At 44.9% G+C, this 7,949-nt stretch overlaps 1 pseudogene across 1 annotated transcript; it reads left to right on the forward strand.

The window, feature by feature from the left end:
* Nucleotides 1-3,343: 3,343 nt before the first annotated feature.
* LOC308165448 (cyclin-dependent kinase 4-like) lies at nucleotides 3,344-5,798 on the forward strand (annotated as a pseudogene). The gene is made up of 2 exons: nucleotides 3,344-3,557; nucleotides 5,136-5,798. The product of its transcript is annotated as a cyclin-dependent kinase 4-like (transcript).
* Nucleotides 5,799-7,949: the final 2,151 nt, after the last annotated feature.

Consider the following 7,949-nt stretch of genomic DNA (forward strand, 5'->3'; position numbering starts at 1 on the left):
ACACACACGCACACACACACACTCTCACGTACGTGCCTGCACAAAGGAATTTACATCTTATCCTGTGTTTCATAAATCTGAGTAACTGGGCACTGAGTCCAGTGACCGCTGAGAAAGATCAGCTGACGACAGGGGAAAGTCCTTGTGGCGGCATGGAGAGACAGCTGACGGGAGGGAATAGACCCCACTGGGACGGGCATGGGCTAGCTTCCCATGCTAGTAGTTTCCCATGTCTTTGACATGTTGGATTCACCCGCTATAGCTACGAAAAGACAACAAAAGAGAACACCCCTAGAGTCTGCGAGAGCCGGGGCGTTAGATGACTCATCGGCTGACTTTATGGTAACAGACCCTGGACCGGAAACGACTATGAGTATCGGGAGCACAGTGCAAGAGAGTGCCACAACAGTTGCCCTAGCTACAGCCACGTCAACGGGCCACAAACAGCAGATATGTCCCTGTGGTTGGAGGAAGAATACATCCTACCGGGGGTTGAGAATTCACCAAGGAAAGATGAAGTGTTTGACAGAGGAGAGACAGAGGCCTCGCGTTGGTTACTTTCTGCGAAAGGAATCGAATAAGTCGAATGAAGTACAGCAACTGGACGCAAACCATAGCTTGCAGTACATCAGTACCACTGTCGTGGAGGAAGCAAACACAGAGGGGATAACAACAGTGGTAGAACCGACCCAACCCCCTAGACCTGTAGTCGAAAAGAGACTAGCAGGGCATAGACTGCATGTGAAGTGGCCTGGTGCCGGGGATAAGAAGCTGTGGGAAACTATCAATACTGACCTGACCCTGTCTCTTGAGCAACTTAAAGGGACAGTGGAAAAGAAGTTGGAGAGAATGGGGAATATCATCTACCAGTATGGGGCAGAACGCTTTGGCGTGCAAGAAAGGAAAGGCGGGAAAGATGTTCCAACTGCACCCGTTTCCAGGAGGCAACAGGAGATCCAGCGCCTCGTCCTAGAAAGAAGACAACTTAGGAAACGGTGGAAAAAAGCCTCTGGAGTGGAAAGGGAAGGCATAAACGCACTTCCAGTCGACATCAAATCACGGCTGGCATCCCTCCGTAGAGCACAGAACCTCCGGAAACGTAGAAGGATGAAAGAACAAGCTAGAACACGGTTCTATAAGGATCCCTTCAAGTTCCTTAAAAGTATCTTCACAAAGGAAAAAAGTGGAGCTCTTAAAACAACAAAGACAGACCTGGAAAATCACCTGAAAGAAACACACTCTGACCCAAGGCGGCATGAACATCTGACCATTCCCTCTGATATCCCACCAATCGACCCCCCTGAACACCACATGCTGATCAGCCCTCCAACCTGGAAAGAGGTGGAAAACACAGTGCGTCGAGCAAGAACGGCATCAGCCCCGGGGCCAAACGGAGTCCCATACAAGGTGTATAAGAACGCATCAGATGTCCTGAGGTTTCTTTGGAGGCTCATGAGAACAGCATGGCAGAAGAAGATAATACCTAAAGCGTGGCGCAGGGCAGGTGGAGTCCTCATCCCAAAGGAGAAGGATGCAGTCAACATCAGCCAGTCAGCCGGGCCCTCACGAATCCACCGCTACATCTGGGACCCAGGAGATGGCGCCATTGGAGGAGACGACCTACCACGCCGGCAATGGACCACACTGAACCGTCTACGATTTGGTGTCGGTCGCTTTAAAACATCAATGAAGGCGTGGGGCCTGGCGGACAGTGCGGCATGCGAGTGCGGTGACCCAGAGCAGACCGCCGACCACATAATCACCATCTGCCCCTTATATAGACCACCCTCAGAAGCCAGCCTCTTCGACCTAGAACCAGAGATGCGGGCATGGCTACGAGTTGGACCTCTGACGTTACACGAAAGAAGAAGAAGAACATCAGCCAATTCCGTCCAATCTCCCTGCTAAACGTTGAGGGCAAAATCTTCTTTAGTGTCATTGCACAAAGGATGGCCGAGTATCTGAGAAGAAACAAATACATCGACACATCTGTACAGAAAGCAGGAATATCAGGATTCTCGGGGTGCTCAGAACATTTCAGCATGATCTGGCACCCAAGAGTGTTGTTTAGTTATCGCATTACACCACAGTCCACCACAGGGCTGTCGCCTGCTGAAATGTTGCAAGGCCGAAAGTTAAGATCCACACTCGACCAAATTCATCCAGACCGTCGAACAAGGGTGGAACGAAAACAAGGCATCCAAAAGAAGCATCATGACAAGCAAGTTTCAGGGAGAAGTTTCCAGGAGGGGGACACAGTGATCACAAGGAACTTCAGTCATGGGCCTAAAGGGCTCTGCACACAGCGTGCGATTTCTGTTGCGTGTCAACGTTCCATTTTGAAGTTTGAATGGAAGTCTATGAGAACATCATAAAACATCGCATCCCAATGCACACAGCGTGCGATGCAATTTCTGTTGTATGTTCTCATAGACTTCCATTCAAACTTCAAAATGGAACGTTGACGCGCAACAGAAATCGCACGCTGTGTGCAGAGCCCTTAAGTGGATACCTGGGATCATAATCAAAATCACAGGTCCTGTTTCCTATAAGGTCATGCTGGGAGATGGCAACATTGTGCGCAGACACGTCGACCAGATACTGGCCAGACCTGAGGACAAGGACTTGATGGACCCGAAGATTAGAGACCCTCCGGGGCTGCCTGAATTGCCATCAGCAGCTGTTGCAATGTCAGATAATTCCATTCCTGAGGGAAACAGCGGTGTTCCAGGGGAAAACTCTCCCGGACCTGCAGAACCTGCTCCGGACAAGTCGGGAACATTAGTGACTGACAACCTACCTCCAGGCACGCCAGTGCAGTCACAACAGCGGATCACTCCTGTGCGACAGTCGCATAGAAGAGTGTCCAGGCCAAGTTATTTGAAGGACTTTGACTGTTAAAAATAAATAAATAGGGAAGGGGACAGTTAATGGTAGTTATGCACAGATAGTTGTTTTGTTTCATGGAGTATATACTGTTGGGTATTTGTTTTTGGATTTTATTAGAAGAAGCTCATAGACTTCCGGTTGGTCATGTAACGAGACAGACGTGAAAGGAGAGAGCTCCCGAGCTAACTGGACAAAAAAAGTATAAACGCTACAAACTAAGATCTTTAAAACTCTACCGTTAGGTCCGCAAAACACCATTGAGACTCACTCGTGTTTGTTTGTTTCATCGCGCCTCAAGTTGACCGCATAGTGAATTCATGGTTACATGCAAGACTACCAGAGCCATGGAGAAACTGAGCGAAGAACACCCTGACCTTGTTCTACTAGTCACTAAGCTGGTAAATGACAACGCGGAAAAGATTGCGGAGAAAACGGCGGAGAAAATGGAAAAGAGATGGATATAATGCTCAACAAGACAATCACCAAGGCAATGGGGGAGAAAGCGGCCGAGTGGGAAGCCAGCGTCCAGAAAGCGGTATCAGACACCCTACCACCTCTGCTAATTGCCCAACTGAACCCCATACTGCAATCCCTGGATGCGGTGAAGACCAACGCCACGGCACAGTCGGTGGTACTGAAGGGAATAGAGACGGCCCTGACAGACCACAGTGATCGGATAACAAAGCGCCTTACTAACTACCGAAAACGAGCTGCTAAAGATCAAGGTGGAAGACCTGGAATCACGTTCAAGGCGAAATAATCTTAGGGTCGTGCGGATCCCAGAAGGAGCGGAAAAGGGAAACCCAGTCAAGTTTATGTCAAACTTTTTGTTCGATATTTTGGGTTTGGATTTCTTCCCCACTCCACCCGTTCTGGACAGGGCGCATCGCATTGGGCCCCCACCCGTTCCAACGCCGAACAAGCCTATGCTGCCCAGGGTATTTATTGTCAGGCTTCACTACTACACTGACAAAGACCGCATCTTGAGACGAAGAGGTAGCCTGCTAAAATACCAGGAGCGGAATATCTATTTCTTCCCTGATCTGACAAAAGCAGGCAAGGAGAAGCGAGATGAATTCAAGGACATTAAACAGACCCTCTTTGAAAAAAAAATCAAGTTCTCTCTTCTGTACCCAGCCCGCCTCCGAGTTGACTATAATACTGGGAGAAAATACTTTGACACTTCAGCGAGCGCTCAAACCGACTTCAACCAGAGGTACCCGAACGAGGAGGGTCTTGGTTGAGCTCTGATAGCCTGCATTGACTGAGCTGTGACAACAAGGTAACGAATTTACATTCGAATGAGTGGACACAACGGACCAAGATAGCCTACTTGGTCATTTTGTTTCTTTACTTTTGTCCCAACTACTGTTTATAAATAGCCTATATTTGTTTTCAACGCAGTTCATTTGTATTATAATAGAAACCCGATTGGGCGCTACAATGCTGATTTGATTTTGGGGTCGAGAGAGGACTGGAGTGGGGGGAGTTGAATATAGCCTTCTACTATTTGAATGTTACAAGCATTAAGTTGATATCTCTTGTTGTCTGTTTTCCTCTCTTTATTATTATTCGAATGTTACAAGCATTAAGTTGATATCTCTTGTTGTCCGTTTTCCTCTCTTTATTATTATTTGAATGTTACAAGCATTAAATTGATATCTCTTGTTATCTGTTTTCCTCTCTTTATTATTATTTAGTTGATATTTTTTACTGTTTATTCTCCTCTTTTTATTATTATTTTCCTCGGGAGCCTCTCGGTAAGGAGAGAAGTGTTTCACTACATGCAGCGGAAGAGCTCTATACTAGAGGAGCCCTGCAGTTCCCACCATATGGAAGTGGGAACATTGGGGAGGTGGAGAGGGGGGGTGGGAGGGGGGATGGGTTTGTTATATGTAAGCATACACCATTATCATTCTTCTTTATTTTCATGGAGTACTTTCTTTGTTTGCTATTTTGTTTGCCTCTTACCATTTGTTTCTTCCTTATGTAAGTTATTTCTACACTTCCTTATGTCTACATTTCCTTCATTTGTTTTTCACCTCTGTAAGCTATTTCTACATCTCTTTATGTAGGCCTCTTCATCTCTTGCTCAGAGTGCGACACCTAGTGGTTAACCACCCACACATGACCAATCAATCAAGGCTTTTTAAGTACTGCTAGTTCTTCTATCAGATTTTTGAGTTGGAATATTAAGGGAGCTGGACACCAAATAAAAAGATCTAAAGTGATACCTGGAGACCCAGCGAGTGGAATTCCTGCTTTCATGATCCGGGAGGTAGCGTTGTTGCGTAAACTTGAATTCTTCAATCATCCCACCATAGTAAAGATGTGATGGTGCAGCTGCTGCGGGGGCTGGACTTCCTGCACACCAACATGCTGGTGCATCGCGACCTGAAGCCGGACAATGTCCTGGTCAGCAGCCGCGGAGAGGTCAAGATCGCTGACTTTGGACTGGCACGCATCTACACCTATGATATCGCCCTTACACCCTCTGTGGTGACACTGTGGTACAGGGCTCCAGAGGTGCTACTTTACTCTGGCTACATGCCCTCAGTGGATGTGTGGAGTGCTGGCTGTATCCTCGCTGAGCTGTTCCTCTTGAGACCACTGTTCCGTGGATCCACAGAGGCTGAACAGCTCCAGAAGATCTTTGAGGTGATTGGCTTGCCCAGAGAGGAGGAATGGCCAAAGGAGAGCCCCATCTCCTACTCCCCTAGCTTGGCTTCAGGAGGTCCCTGCACACAGCTTCTTTCCAACCTTCTTTCCAACCTTTCCAACCTGGGCCAGGAAGAGAACAACCTTCTCTTTAAATGTCTTTCGTTCAGCCCAACCAATCGGATCTCAGCCTGCAGAGCCCTGGCCCACCCTTTCCTGGCAGAACTCGCCCTGGCGAGTTTCCAGGATAACTGACATGTATGATTCTTCTAGTGCAGCAAGAAACCATTTTCCGTTTTAAAATGATTGTTTAGGAATTATGGCCTAGGGGTTCCTATGTGTTCTATTGTACCTACAGTTCCGGCCCTAAAGAGGTTACACTGCCCAGCAGTGCTGCTAAAAACAAATGTCGCTGAGTAAAGAAGAACAAAGAAAAGTATAATAACCCAAAACAAAGGTCTCACAATGAGAAACATTCTGAAATGTATTTCTTTGCACTGTGTTTTGTCAAACGATAGCTAATTAACTTGGTGCTTGCCACAACATGACTGTAGCATCACCCAGCAGTACAGTCTAACAATGCATGGGAAAACATGTAAACTGAAACGTGGGAAGAAAAAGGAAATATTTTATCTGATCTAATAGGTACACACATTGTGTCCTACACATCAGAGCTGTATAACAAAAGGCATTGCTCATTGTTTATTGATCTTGGTTTCCACCACTTATTTAATACCAGCCCACACTGTTAATAACATTAAAGTGCTTCCGATGTTTGTGCATACGGATGGAACCCAAAAAAAAAAAAATTCTAAAGTTCTATCGCATCTTAAATATCTGAAAGCAGATATTGTATTCCTTCAAGAAACTCATATGTTAAATAAAGATAATTTTAGATTACATAAACCATGGGTTGGCCAAATGTTTCATTCCACCTTTAATTCCAAATCAAGGGGTGTGGCTATATTGATCCATAAAAGAATCCAATTCACAGCTACCTTTACAATCCTTGACCCACATGGAAGATACTTAATTATTACCGGTTTGCTTTTTCAAACCCCAGTTTTATTGGTAAATGTATACGCCCCACATTTTGATAATCCACATTTTGCTAACAATTTATTGAACACTCCCAAATTTAAATACACACTTGTTGATATTTGGCGGAGATCTCAATTGCGCTATTGATCCACTTCTAGACCGCTCCAACCCAAGAAATATTTCCCCATCTGCAATGTCTAAAATATTTTCAGATTTTATGAAGCGGAATGGATACATAGATCCATGGAGATGTCACAACCCAAACAATAAGGAATTCTCTTTTTTTTCACATGTACATCATTCCTACTCACGAATTGATTACTTTTTTATTGACTCCAACCTCCTTCCCAATGTATCATCCTCAGAATATCAATCTATAATTATAAGCGACCATGCTCCAGTTACTCTAGACCAGGGGTCACCAACTACATTTGTCCAAGGGCCAGAATTTTTCGAAGCTTACACTGTGGGGGCCGGCCTTATTTTTATTTATTTTATTTAGGCATAATTAGCATATTATTGTTTCATATCTTCACTTTCTTACAAAATGTATGTTATTGATTTATTATCAGTGTTAACAGACTCCTGACACCTATACTGCAGCCAGCCACCAAGGGGCGATCAAGATATTTTGGCTTCACTTCATTGTAATCATTTTCAGTTATCAATCAAGCAAAATGTCACTCTCAAAGAACCTGAAGCGTAAAATTGATGTGGAAAAACGCAGCTTTAATGAGGAATGGACTGACAAGTACGCATTCAGATTGCCAACATTTAGTAACGCAAAACCTGTATGCCTCATCTGCACTGAAGCTATTGAAAAACAATACAATCTTCGCCGTTACAATTATACAAGGCATGCAGCTTTCAGAGAATCATACCCTGAGAAGTCATACCCTGAGACCCGTCACAGAAAAATAGACTTAAAAGCAACTTAAAAGCTGGATATGGACATGCCAGTGGAATTATTAGCAGAACGTTATCTGAACGAGAGGGCAGCTAGTGCATCTCTCCCGGCTGTCTGGGTTCTACAAGCATAACAAGCCATTTACCTCATACATTTTTTGACTGAGAAGTTATTTGTTATTTAAGTCACTATAATGTGCATGTGAAAAAAGAGCCTATAACACGAAATGTTAAACAAGAGCATGTGAAAAAAAAAAACGAAATGTTAAATGAGTATGTGAAAAAAAACAACAACAACGAAATGTTAAATGAGAGCTATGAGTGTGTCCCCATTCTTGCATACGAATAGGCGCTACGTCTGCCGAATTCCATTTAAAGGACTGGAATTAGTTTCAGCTTTGCTACTGCTATTTAGATGCAAGGTTGCAGCTTTGTGAATGAGTTAGGTCTGAATC

The sequence above is a fragment of the Nansenia antarctica genome (genome assembly GCF_963989245.1).
Source record: "Nansenia antarctica genome assembly, chromosome: 9".
Lineage (NCBI taxonomy): Eukaryota > Metazoa > Chordata > Actinopteri > Argentiniformes > Microstomatidae > Nansenia > Nansenia antarctica.